The 13,692-nt window shown below is 40.5% G+C and overlaps 1 protein-coding gene across 3 annotated transcripts in view; it reads right to left on the bottom strand.

Annotated features, from left to right (window-relative positions):
* Positions 1-13,692, bottom strand: part of CHODL (chondrolectin) — a gene marked incomplete at its 5' end in the record, with an annotated part of 606,923 nt that overhangs the window by 345,170 nt on the left and 248,061 nt on the right. For 2 of the 3 annotated variants that reach the window (XM_079921894.1, XM_079921893.1), the window contains one exon: positions 744-891. The exons of the other annotated variant lie outside the window; for it this stretch is intronic. The remainder of the gene's footprint in view (positions 1-743; positions 892-13,692) is intronic. 3 annotated transcript variants of the gene reach the window in all.

Here is a 13,692-nt window from a genome sequence, read left to right as displayed (position 1 = left end):
TTTTCTTTAGAGCCACGGAGCAGTGGCTAACTTGGCATATCACCTCAAATTTGCTTCTTATCTTTCTCTGCCTCATCTCTTTCCTTCTCTCTTGCTGCGCTGTGATGTGCCTCCCAATTAAGCATTATCACCTCAACCTTGCCTAAGACTCCTTCTTTTTTAATTGGACCTGAAATAGGAAACCAGAAATACCATCATATTTCATAAGTTTTCCTTTACTGTGGAATAAATCCAAACAATCAATTTCGATTTCATCTGGAAAATAAAGAAATTTGGACTTTGCATTGAGATAATTTGATAGGGCACTGAACATTTATTACTAATCACAGCATGATTAATTTAGGCATCTTCTGCACACCCACTGCACCAACCTAGTCCAGAGCAACATAATCTCTTGCCTAGACTTGAACCACAAATTCCTAACTGGTCTCCCTGACTCTAGCATTTTCCTGCTTCAACACATTCTCCCTACTGCTGCCAGAATGACTGCCTCAGGATACACTAACTGCCTTTGGGACCTCTGTTAAAGAGGCATCTCTTACCTTTAGACTCCTCAGGCATGAATCAAAACATGACTTCTTCTCTCAAACTCCACAAGATGCAAGCATTCCTTGACACACTTGCCTCTTCCAAAGAAGGGGGGAGGAGGAACAGCACACCAACAGCACTCACCAAAGAACTCCTGACTCTCAGCTTAATAAACAAGCCCCCAAATCCCAAAGCTTAACACAATATATGCTTACCTTTCACACATGTCACAGTTCAATGAGAGATGGAGGTGGAATAAAGGCTCTGTTCCATCTAGTCTTTCAGGGACCCAGCTTCCTTCCATCTAGTAGCTCCTTCATCCCCCAGGATTTACAATCCTATTCCAGGTCCTCTGCCTCCCATCTGCCAAGGAGCAAAGAAAGCAAGCATGGAGGACTGGGGTTTAAGGCCCAGCCTGTAAGGGACACACATGGCTTCTGCCTAACACCCCCTGTAATGTTTAATTTTACATGTCAACTTTCAGGGTGCTTTTGGATGATATTGACATTAAAATCAGTGAACTTTGAGAAAAGCAGTTGGCCCTCCATAATGTGGGTGGGCCCAATCCAATCAGTTGAAGGCGTGATTAGAACAAAAATAGCAGCCTCTCTGAGCAAGAGGGAATTCTCCATCTGACTGCCTTCAGACTGCATCTGTGTCATCAGCTCCCCTATGTCTCGAGCCTGCCAGCCCGCACTGCAGATTCTGGACTCACCAGCCTCCATAATCATGTGAGCCAATTCCTCCTAATAAATCTCTGTATACACACACACACACACACACACACACGCACGCACACACGCACGCACGCACGCACGCACTCACACACATCCTGGTATTGATTCTGTTTCTCTGGAGAACGCTGACTAATACGTCCCCTTGGCCACAATGCAGGCCCCTAACTGCAAGGAAGCTTGGCAATGTAGCACTTTCTAAAACAGACATATGATCGTGTAACTTCCCTGTGTTAAGGGAGACTTCCTATTGCTCTCAGAACAAGGTCCAAACTTATTATCAAGTCACGAGTTCTCCAAATTCTTATCTTTTTCTACATCTCCATTTGAACCTCTAATGCTCTCCCACTACACACTCTGATGGATTTCATCTGATGGGTCTCACCGTCTATTGACTGCAGGTCTTCCTTATACATTATTAACGACAATAGCTAACACTTACTGAGCACTTATCATCTGCCAAGCACTGTCCCCCCCAAAATTAAATGCATTTCTCATTTAATCCTTACAACAGCCCTGTGAGGTGAGTATTATTACAAATACTTTACAGATGGAAAAACTGTGACACAGAGAACTTAGGTAATTCACCCAAGGTCCAACAGCAAGTAAATAATGAAGGATTCAAATTCCTCATCTAATTTGAAAACCTCCTTCACCTCCAGTTTCTCTTTACCAAACTCTACCACTATCGCCCCTTCACCTGTCTAATACTTTATCATCCTTAGGATATCAATCAAAACCTCTCTCTTTCAGGACATATTTATGACTCCATAGACTTCATCAGGTCTACCCACTAAAGTTTTCAAGGAACCCTTTATCTCCCGTATGATAGCACATTCATTGTGACTACTTATATAATTGAACATCACCTATCTCCCTTAGTGTTTAAGTTCAGGATGGCAGAAGTACATACATACACACACACCAGAGAGAGATGACAAAATATTTCATGTACAGTATTAACGAAAAGATAAAATACGTAGTGCACTAAATATCTGTCATTTGCCCCTTCAGATCCACTCTTTACCCTTTGTCTTGGTCAGTTCAAACTGTTATACAAAGTACCATAAACTGGGTGGCTCATCAACAATAGAAATCTATTTCTCAACAGTTCTGGAGGCTGGAAGGTGGAGATGATGGTGGCAGCGCGGTCAGGTTCTAGTGACAGCCCTCTTCTGGGCTGCAGACTGACGATCTCTTTCTATCCTCACACAGCAGAAGCAGGGCTAGAGGGCCTTCTGGGGTCCCTTTCAGAAGACTCTAATCCCTTATAAAATCCACCCTCATGACCTTATTACCTCTCAAAGGCCCCACATCCTAATACCATCAAACTGTCAATTAGGGGCTTCCCTGGTGGTGCAGTGGTTGAGAGTCCGCCTGCCGATGCAGGGGACACAGGTTCACGCCCCGGTTTGGGAAGATCCCACATGCCGCGGAGCGGCTGGGCCCGTGAGCCATGGCCGCTGAGCCTGCGCGTCCGGAGCCTGTGCTCCACAACGGCAGAGGCCACAACAGTGAGAGGCCCGCGTACCGCAAAAAACAAAACAAAACAAAACAAAAAAAAAACCTGTCAGTTAGGATTTCAACATGAATTTTGGGAAGACACAAATATTCAGTTCATTGCATTCCAGCCCTGGCTCCAAAAATGCATGTCCTTCTCACATGCAAAATATATTCATTCCATTCCAGTAACCGAAAGTCTTAACTCATTCCAGCATCAACTCTAAAGTCCAAAGTCTCATAAAAATCATCTAAATCAGATATGAATGAGACTCATACTAAAGCAAAATTCCTCTCCAGCTGTGAACCAATGAAATCAAGCAAGTCATGTGCTTCTAAAATGCAATGGTAGGACAGGCATAGGACAGACATTCCCATTTCAAATGGGAGAAAAAGGAGAGAAGGAAGGAGTAATGGGTCCTTAGCAAGCCCAAAACCTAGCAAGGAAAACTTCATGAGATCTTAAGACTCGAGAATAATCCTCTTTGGCTCCATACTCTACGTTTCAGTCCCACTAGGGTGGTCCCACCTTCTAGACCCACTGGGGTGTCACTATCACCCTGAAGCTTGGCAAGGAACTGCCTATGCTGTTTCTCTCTGCAGTGGCTCCACCCATGCCATGGTTCTCTGTCAGGATGGAGGTCACACCTCCAGGACTCCACTGAGCTTTGGTCCCACCCTTTGAAATCAAGGTGGATATAGTCCTGTCCCCTGGACCCAAGCATTCTGGGCCTGTGTTAGGAGTGAACTCTGATGATCTTCTGAATCGCCTTCAGGGTCTTTTTCCCTTGTCTTGACAATAGCATGTTTGTAGTCAAATAGTTCTATGGTCCAGTCCTGAAGGATCTAAGAAGTTTGACAGACTTCCCTCATTTTGTCCCATTTCCTCTGCCAGTCCCAGCTGGCAGTTTTTCCATTGGTATAATCCCATCTCTATTCTTGGCTTTTGTTGAGATGGTTGATTAATTCCATGGTTCACATCCCTTAGTGTTCTCTTCCAAACACACTTTCTTATCTTTTGCAATATGAATAGGCTAAGAATTTTCCAAATCTGCAAGCTCTGGTTCATTTTTGCTTAATGGTTCTATCTTCAAAGCATTTCTGTCTCCTCACATTCTACTATAAGCAGTCAGAAGGAACCAGGCTTTTCCTTCAACATTTTCTTAGAAATCGCTTCAGCTAAATATCCAATTTCATCACTGGCAAGTTCTACCTTCCACAAAAGACTAGAACACCAACACAATTTAGGCAAATTTTTTGCCATCTGATAACAAGGATCACCTTTCCTCCAGTTTCTAATAACCTATTCCTTATTTCCATCTGAGACTCGATCAAAATAGCCTTTACTGTCCATATTTATATAAACATTCTGTTCATGAGTTATTAGGTATTCTCTAAGGAGAAGGAAGCTTTCTCTACAGCTCTCTTCTTTCTGAGCTTTCATCAGAATCACCTTTAAAAATCTATTCACAACAATCTCCGTTTCTTCCAGCATCCACCTCAAAACTCTTCCAGCCTCTACCCATTACCCAGTTTCAATCACATTTTTAGGTATTTGTTAGAGCAGCATTCCCACTTACTGGTACCATTTTCTGTCTTAGTCCAGGCTTCTATAGCAAAGTACCATAGACTGGGTGGTTTATAAACAGCCTAAATTTATTTCTCACAGTTCTAGAGGCTGCAAGTCTGAGATCAGAGTGTCAGCCTGCCTGGATTCTGGTAAGGACCCCTTCCTAGGTTACAGACTGCCAACTTTTCCTTGAATCATCAAATGGAAGAAAGAGGGTGAAAGAGCCCTCAGGGTCCCTTTTATAAAGGCACTAATCCCATTTTTGAGGGCTTCATCCTCATGAACTAATCATCTCCAAAAGTATCCACCTCCTAATACCATCACATTTGGGGTTAGGATTTCAACATATGAATGCGGGGGCACAAACATTCAGTCCATTGCACCCTTCTCTACTCTACTTTGTGTCCAAGGAGGCTGACATTTGTGGGCCATGTCAACAGTCTCCCTCGCTTTCTGGTTTCTGTTGGGTTTGTCCAATGGAAGGGCATGGAAGGTAACCAGATGGTAAGTGAAGAGCAAGGTCAAGGTATCTCTTCCTTGATTTTTCCTTGTCCTTCTGCAGATGCCCACAGCTCTTGTAAGGCAGTTCTCTCCTATAAGTGCTCCCTCCAATATCTGGTAACCATTACTTCCCCCCTCTTGCTACTCTCTACTGTCATTAATCTTTGGATATTTCACTGTCCCTTGTTGAGTTTTCTTAACCCTTTCCCACACCTTTGAAAAGAGCCCATTCATTAAAGTCTCCTCCATTACTTCATTTGAGTATTTGCTATCTCTTTCTCGCCAGGACCCCAATTAATACACATAGCAGAAAACGTAATAAAAAATGTGCAAAATTTATATTAAGAAGCTATAAAACACTAGTAATGGACACAAAAATGAGCATGAAAAAATGTAAAAACATACCATATTCTTGAATAGGAAAAATCAACCTAATAAAGGTGCAAATCTCCATTAATTAGTCCATAATTTTAAATTTATTCTAGTAAAAATACTAGCGATACTTATAACTAAAGAAGCCAATCTTAAAGTTTATATTAAAATATAACAAGCAAAAATAAACAGGAAAATTCTGAAAAAAAGAGAGTAACATGGAAGAACCAGCCCTACTTGTTATAAGTTAAAAGCTACAATATCAAGAATAACACAGTTCCTGCTCAAAAACTGATTTAAAAATTCATTAAAATAAAAAAGAAAGTTCAAACATAGACCTAAGTATATGAAATACTTTAGTATGTCATAAGAGTGTTTCAAATGTTGAAAAAGATAAATCGTTCAATAAATGATTTGGGGACAATCCAAACATTCACTGAAAAAAGTAGTCTTCCTTCTCTTTTTTTATTTTCCTTTTCTTTTTACAGATTTATTGAGGCATAACTGATAGACAAAAAAGCTGCACATATTTAATGTATACAATTTGATGAGTTTGAATACATGCGTACAACTATGATATCATCACTACAATCAAGGTAATAAACATATCCATCACCTCCAAAAGTTTCCTTGTGTCTAGTTTTTTTTTTTTTCTGTTTTTGGGGTTTTTTTGTTTTTGTTTAGAGTAGAACATAGTATGAAATCCATCCTCTCAAATTTTTAAGTGCACGATACTATTTTGTTAACTACAGGCGCTACGTTGTACAGCAGATTTCTAGAACTTACTCAGCTCGTATAACTGTAACTTTATACCTAGTGAACAACAACTGCCCCTCTTCTCTTTGCCCATCCCCTGGCAACCACAATTCAATTAATATTTTTTGCCTCTATAAATTTGACTATTTTAGATAGCTCATGGAAGTGGAATCATGGAGCATTTGTCCTTCTGTGACTGATTTATTTCACTTAGCGTAATGGCTTTCAGGTCCATCCATGCTGTTGTAAATGGTAAGATTTCCTTCTATTTTTAAGACTGAATGATATTCCATTGTATGTATATACCACATTTTCTTTATTTATTCATCTGTTGATGGAAATTTGGGCTGTTCCCATATCTCGGCTATTGTGAATAGCTACAGTGAACATGGGAGTACTAATATCTCTTTGAGATTCTGCTTTCAATTCTGGGTATCCAAATACATACCCAGAAGTGGGATTGCTGAATCATCCAGTAGTTCTATTTTTAATTTTTTAGGAACATCCATACTATTTTTCTTTTCTTAATCTCAGTTAATTTGGACTTCCTATCCCTTTTTCCTGAGGTGTGTTTAAATTCTGTGGCACCTAGGCATCAAAAGAAGATCATCTGACCCTGTGTGTCATCTGAGCCTAGTGGCATTTATTACGTGTCCATTGACTCCTTCTGGTCCTTAGTACAGGCAGGGAATATCGAGACATGCCTCATCCCTGTCTGCATGGCTCCTTCAGGTCCAACACAATCTCTGCTACTACTGGGAGACTTCTAAGGGTTAAGACTTTTTCTACATCAATATCATATTGGGGTACAGGACACCTGTGTGATTATCTAAGGTGCCACATTTCCTCTAAAATATGGTACCTTCAAAGAATGGCTGTGCTAAGTGTTCTTAGTGGTCCTATATATGTATACTTTTAATGGTTAAAGTATTATTAGGGTCTAAGTTTATAAAGATCAAAACTGGGCAGCACGAGTGTGTAAACAGAATCCAATAAGGAAACAGAAACAGATGGCATCTTGCCATCTCTCCAGTGCTCTTCCTAAGGAGCAAGGCAGAGATACCTTTAATCACAGATACTACAAATTCATTTGAAATGTTTGTATCTGCTGGAGAAGATCTACCCTGATCTTATCCCCAGCTCTGCCTTTTTATTTTCTTGGGGCCTTAGCATTTTGGAAAATAAATGCCAGGGAGAGAATGAAAACCAATTTGATTTCACCAAACCTTCACCTTCCACATTCCTATCCAAGCAATGAGCACAGAATAGCATATACACTTAAATAAAGAAAAGGGCAAAAGAGTGAAGGCAAATATGAGGGTGGTAGAGGGAGAGCTGGGATTTCAAAAATCCACAAAATGCCATATTTATAATATAAAAAGATCCTTTAAAAGGACAATGAATGTCACAAGAAAACCAACTAAAGAATCAACTGCTTCACTTGACAATAATAATACATAAGCACATTTAAGAATGAAAGAGAGAAAACAGAAAGATTAAATTTTTTGCTTATTTTGGGCTTTGCTGGGGAATTCATTTGGGTGACTTCCACTACAAACTTATGTTTCCATTTAGACAAACTGAAGTACTTCATTGAACCTACTGCAAAAACCATTCTCAACACCCTCCCTTTTATTCTCCTTCCTTTTATTTGTCCCTCAGGAAGAAATTCTCCTCCCCATTTATGTTCTTACCCCAAAACGCCACCACTAGGATCTTGATTCAATCAAAGACCCTCCCAGCATTTCTAATGGCTCCTTTCTCTTCTCATGCTAATATGCTCAGACCTCTGCTCTTCAGCCCATCCCATATGTGTATTCTAGATTCATCTTTACCAAAACCTCACTGTTCTTTTTTGACTATGAAATATAGCAGGTACCTCTTACTTTAAGATTCAAGCGCTTCAAAATACGGCACTTTAAGAAAAAGGTCATGCTAAGTGTTCTTAATGGTCCTATATGTGTATGCCACTAATGATTAAAGTATTATTGGGTTCTAGGTTTATAAAGGTCAAAGACCAGCAGCACAGTGTATAAGTCAAGATTCAACCAGGAATCAGAAACCACTCTGAATATTTAAATCAGAGGGAATTGTGTGTAGGAAACTGATAACACAAGTGAGGCAAAAGCTGAGAAGCCAAATAAAGCTTCTGGTTGATACCAGCAGGCTTGAGGAACCAAAGGAGGAGGTGGTGTTACAGGAGCTCCAGGGCTGGGTCACCCAGGAGAACCTGGAACCATGGCAACCATTATCATAGACAGCAGGAGCCACAGAGGAGATGCAGGCACTGCCAGAAATCCCACCTGGGGCAAAGAGATAGAGGGAAAATGCCCCATTTCCCAGTGCATTTCCATCCCCTCATACCCTAGTCATCTATCTTGCCTTCTTTCTGTAACCTTACTCTTGCCCTGCAGCCCTGACCTTTAGACTGCTCCCCTATTCTGGACTTGGCTCATGTGGCCCTCACATCCCTACATCTCCAGCACTTCTTGCTACTCCAGATCCTGGCCCACCCTCACAGTACCACCAGTTCTGCTCTCAAGACCTTGCCTGAGTGGGTTTTCTGATACTTGCAAATGAGAGAGTCCTGATCCAATTCACAAACATCAATGCGGTCTGTCATCTGTTCCATAAATCTTACATTTTGTGCCTAAGAATAATGATGTCTTTTCTTTTACTTTCTCATTTTCTATTCATTTTCATCACCAGCACTATCGGTTGACATTCCTTTTGGAGTTACTGTTCATAGAGAAACATAGTTTTAATACTTCATCAGACATTATGTTCATAAGAACAGATAGAAATAATATAACTCCTGTGAACTAGAAATGCTGCACAGTCTTCTAGGTCTAAAACAAAAGGAAAACACATTCACAAGCTGAGCGAAGGGGACATCAGTGGACCCCATCGTGAGGCATCAGGACACTAGATTTGGCAGTTTGGCACAGTGAGTATACATACGGGCTTTGAGCCAGGCAGACATGTGACCATCTTAAGCCTCAGTTTCTTCATCTGTATATGGACATTTTACTAGTCCGTCTCTTATGGAGCTGCCATATTAAATGAGATAATTCATGTAACAGAATATTCAAAGTTCCTTGCACATACTGAGACCAATAAAATGTCAGCTTTTTTTTTTTTTATTCCTACTAGAAATGGCAGAGGCTGATAATAGATGGAAGTTGACATTACCCAACACGGAAAATAAGTGAAGCATGAATTTATGGAATTGTTGGTCAAAATATATGTCTGTCATTTTTGACAAATTGCTGAAGGGAATCATAAGTACTATAGACCAGTGACTCTAACTTTAGTACCAGAAAATCTGGCAGACTAATAAACTACTAAATATACAAAGAGAGATGTGTATACATACACACAGGTACAGACATAACTTGGAGATAATTTCAGGTTTGGTTCCAGACCACCACCATAAACAGAATATCCCAATAAAGGGAGTCATGCAAGTTTTTTGGCTTCCAAGCATATAGAAAAGTTATGTTTACACTATACTATAGTCTATTAAGTGTGCAATAGCATTATGTCTAAAAACACAATGTACATACTTTAATTTAAAAATGCTTTACCACTGGGACTTCCCTGGTGGCGCAGTAGTTGAGACTCCACACTCCCGACACAGGGGGCCCAAGTTTGATCCCCGTTCCTGGAACTAGATCCCACATGTATGCTGCAACTAAGAGTTTGCATGCCACAACTAAGGAGCCAGTGAGCCACAACTAAGGAACCTGACTGCTGCAACTAAGGAGCCCACGAGCCACAACTAAGGAGCCCATCTGCTGCAAATAAGACCGGATGCAACCAAATAAATAACAAATAAATAATTTTTTTTTAAATGCTTTACTTCTAAAAAAATTCTAACCATCTGAGCCTTCAACGAGTTGTAATCTTTTTGCTGGAGGAGAGTCTTGCCTCCATGTTGAGGGCTGCTGACTGATCAGGGTTGCTGAAGGTTAGGATGACTGTGGTAATTTCTTAAAATAAGACAACAATGAAGTTTGCCACATTGATTGACTCTTCCTTTCACAAATGAATTCTCTGTAGGCATGCAATGCTGTTTGATAGTATTTTATCCACAGTAGAATTTCTTTCAAAATCACAGTCAATCCTCTCAAACCTTGCCACTTCTTTATCAACTAAGTTCACATAATATTCTAAATCCTTTGTTGTCATTTCAACAATCTTCATAGCATCTTTGCCAGGACTAGATTCCATCTTAAAAAACTACTGTCTTTACTCATCCATAAGAAGCAACTCCTCATCCATTAAGGTATTATCATAAGATTGCAGCAATTCAGTCACATCTTCAGGCACTACTTCTAATTCCAGTTCCCTCGCTAGTTCCACCACATCTGCAGTTACTTCCTCCACTGAAATCTTGAACCCCTCAAAGTCACCCAGGAGGGTTGGAATCAACTTCTTCCTAACTCCTGTTAATGTTGATATTTTGACCTCTTCCCATGAATCATGAGTTTTCTTAATGATATCTATAATGATGAATACTTTCCAGAAGGTTTTCAATTTACTTTGCCCAGATCCATCAGAGGAATCGCTATCTATGGCAGCTATAGAATTACAAAATGTACTTCCTGAAAAATAAGATTTGAAAGTTGAAATTAATACTTGGTCCATGGGCTGCAGAATGGATGTTGTGTTAGCCGGCATGAAAACAACATTAATCTCATTATACATCTCCATCAGAGCTCTTGGGTAACCAGGTGCATTGTAAATGAGCAGTAACATTTTGAAAGAAATCTTTTTTTCTGAGCAATAGCTCTCAACAGTGGGCTTGAAATATTCAGTAAACCATGTTGTAAACAGACATGCGGTCATCCAGGCTTTGTTGTTCCATTTATAGAGCAAAGGCAGAGTATATTTAGCACAATTCTGAAGGGCCCTAGAATTTCAGAATGACAAATGAGCATTGGCTTCAACTTAAAGTCACCAGCTGCATTATCCCCTAACAAGAGAGTCAGCCTGTCCTTTGACGCTTTGAAGCCAGGCATTGACTACTCCTCTCTAGCTATGAAAGTCCTAGATGGCATCTTCTTCCAATAGAAGGCTGTCTTGTCTACAATGAAAATGTGTTGTTAAGTGTAGCCATCTTCATTAATTATCTGAGCTAGATCTTCTGGATAACTTGCTGCAGCTTCTACATCAGCACTTGAGGTTTTATCTTGCACTTTGATGTTATGAAGACAGCTTCTTTCCTTAAACTTCATGAACCAACCTCTGCTAGCTTCAGATTTTTCTTCTGCAGCTTCCTCTCCTCTCTCAGCACTCACAGAATTAAAGAGACTTAGGGCCTTGCTCTGGATTAGGCTTTGGCTGAAGGGAATGTTGTGGCTAGTTTGGGTCTTCTATCTAGACCACTAAGACTTTCTCCACAGCAGCAATAAGGCTGTTTCACTTTCTTATCATTCATGTCTTCAGTGAAGCAGCACTTTTAATTTCCTTCAAGAACTTTTCCTTTGCATTCAGAACTTGGCTAACTGTTTGGTGCAAGAGGCCTAGCTTTTGGCCTATCTCGGCTTTCAACATGCCTTCTTTCACTTGAACATTTAGAGGCCATTGTAAGGTTATTAACTGGACTAATTTCAATATTGCTGTGTCTCAGGGAATAGGGAGGCCTGAGGAGAGGGAGAGAGATGGGGAATGGCAGTCGGAGGAGCAGTCAGAACACACACAACATTTATCGATTAAGTTCACCGTCTTAGGGACTTTCCTGGCAGTCCAGTGGTAAGACTTCACCTTCCAATGCAGGGGGTGCAGGTTCGATCCCTGGTCTGGGAGCTAAGATCCCACATGCCTCGCAGCCAAAAACCAAAACATAAAACAGAAGCAATATTGTAACCAATTCAATAAAGACTTTTAAAATGGTTCACATCAAAAAAAATCTTAAAAAAAAAAAAGTTCACCGTCGTATATGGGCACGGTTCGTAGTGCCCCCAAACAATTACAATAGTAACATCAAAGATCACTGATAGCAAATGTAATAATAATGAAAGAGTTTGAAATATTGTGAGAATTACCAAAATGTGACACAGAGACACGAAGTGAGCAAATGCTGTTGGAAAAATGGCACCAACAGACTTGCTCAATGCAGGGTTGCCACAAAACTTCATTTTGTGAAATATGCAACATCTGTGAAGCACAATAAAGCAAAGCACAACGAAACAAGGTGTACCTGTATACCTACAGATGTGAAACCACCTAAAAAAATTAACATAAATCCTCCCTGACCTCAACTGTTACTAACAAGTAACCATGTATTTAATCCCACATGAAAATATATTACAACATTTGTAAAGTACTTAATTATAGATGCAAGGATGATTTACAGCAGAATGTATGTGCACGAAATGCAAGTCTGAGCCCACAAGTCACATGTGCAAGAGATAGAATTTTATTTTTCTGGAATTCAGTTCATTATCTATTTCAAACTCGCATTCAGAAACTAAATCTCATGCAATACAAAGCCCTCCAGCCACCCCACAACTACCTCCCCTCCACTGGAGTGAGGAGACTAAAGCAGCATCAGTAACAGTTCCCCTAGTAGCCATAGCAGAGCCTGAAATGAAAGGAAAACTAGGTAATACTGACCTTGTGTTCATTTAAATTTTTGACATTTTTTTCACCATGCACTTTTATGTTAATTTTGAGTTTTCATATATTGCAGTAAAATATTATTTATCTTGATTAGTGAGTTCTTTGGTACCCCATTAAATTTTGCACCCAACGTGGGTGACTCACATGTTCCACCCTAGTCTCAAACCTTCTTCTTTCACCCTGAGATCAAGTTTAAGTTCCAGGAGCTTATATAGTTGTGACGGGTGAAGAGAGTAGGCTGGAGATGTAGGGTTGTCGTCTATCGAAACCAGCATTCTTTGAGATGCGTTTCTGGCAGGTCATTTGGCCTCAACTTCAAGACCCTTCAAAACTGGCCCTTATTCAATCACTTCCATGCCCACTCCAAGTTGCTCAGAAAACATTCATCTGCAATTCCATATCACTCTGGGGCTTCAGGTCAATTATTAGGGTTGTCTGAGATACTTTACCACCTCTGTCCCACTCTTGCATGCAGAGAAATTGTTCTACTCCTCTGCATGGCACAAAAAGATAGGCAGGAGCCCTGGGTGGTTGACTGAAGCCCATCTTCCTGGACACATCACACCACAAATTTTACACTTGATGTGTAATTTCAGAATATGTCCAGTCCTTGGCAGTCCATCTACTTTCCCAGGCTCCCCCTGGGAATGGAGGCACTTGTCCAGAGGGTGCTGATAAATGTTTAACAACCAGTTCTCCAAGGTGGGATGGAAGAGCATTTGCCAATTTTCAGAAAGGAACACTCACTCTCACCAGGGCTGATTTCAAGTCACCCGTGTAATACCAACAAGCTCACTCTACTCCTAAAAATGTGACAACTGGCTCTCAGAAGCAGGGATAAAGCAGACCCTGCACACTACAGCACAGGTCTCCTCAATTTCAGAGCCCCCAAAGCCTATCCAAGATCTCTGTCATTCTAGGGTTAAGGGCAAAGAAGGCAAAAAAGCAAGTGTTAGCCTCCAGTTTTCAGTGACAGTCTCATATCTAATCTCTTGTTTGCCTTCTCACCTTCTTTCTTCTCTGGCCAAGAAAAATAAGGAGCAGAAAGAACAACACTTTATCTAATCTTCCAAATCCATTGACTACTGGAAACAGAAATAGATT

Source organism: Stenella coeruleoalba (genome assembly GCF_951394435.1).
Source record: "Stenella coeruleoalba genome assembly, chromosome: 5".
Lineage (NCBI taxonomy): Eukaryota > Metazoa > Chordata > Mammalia > Artiodactyla > Delphinidae > Stenella > Stenella coeruleoalba.
This window is presented reverse-complemented; position numbering and strand designations above follow the sequence as displayed.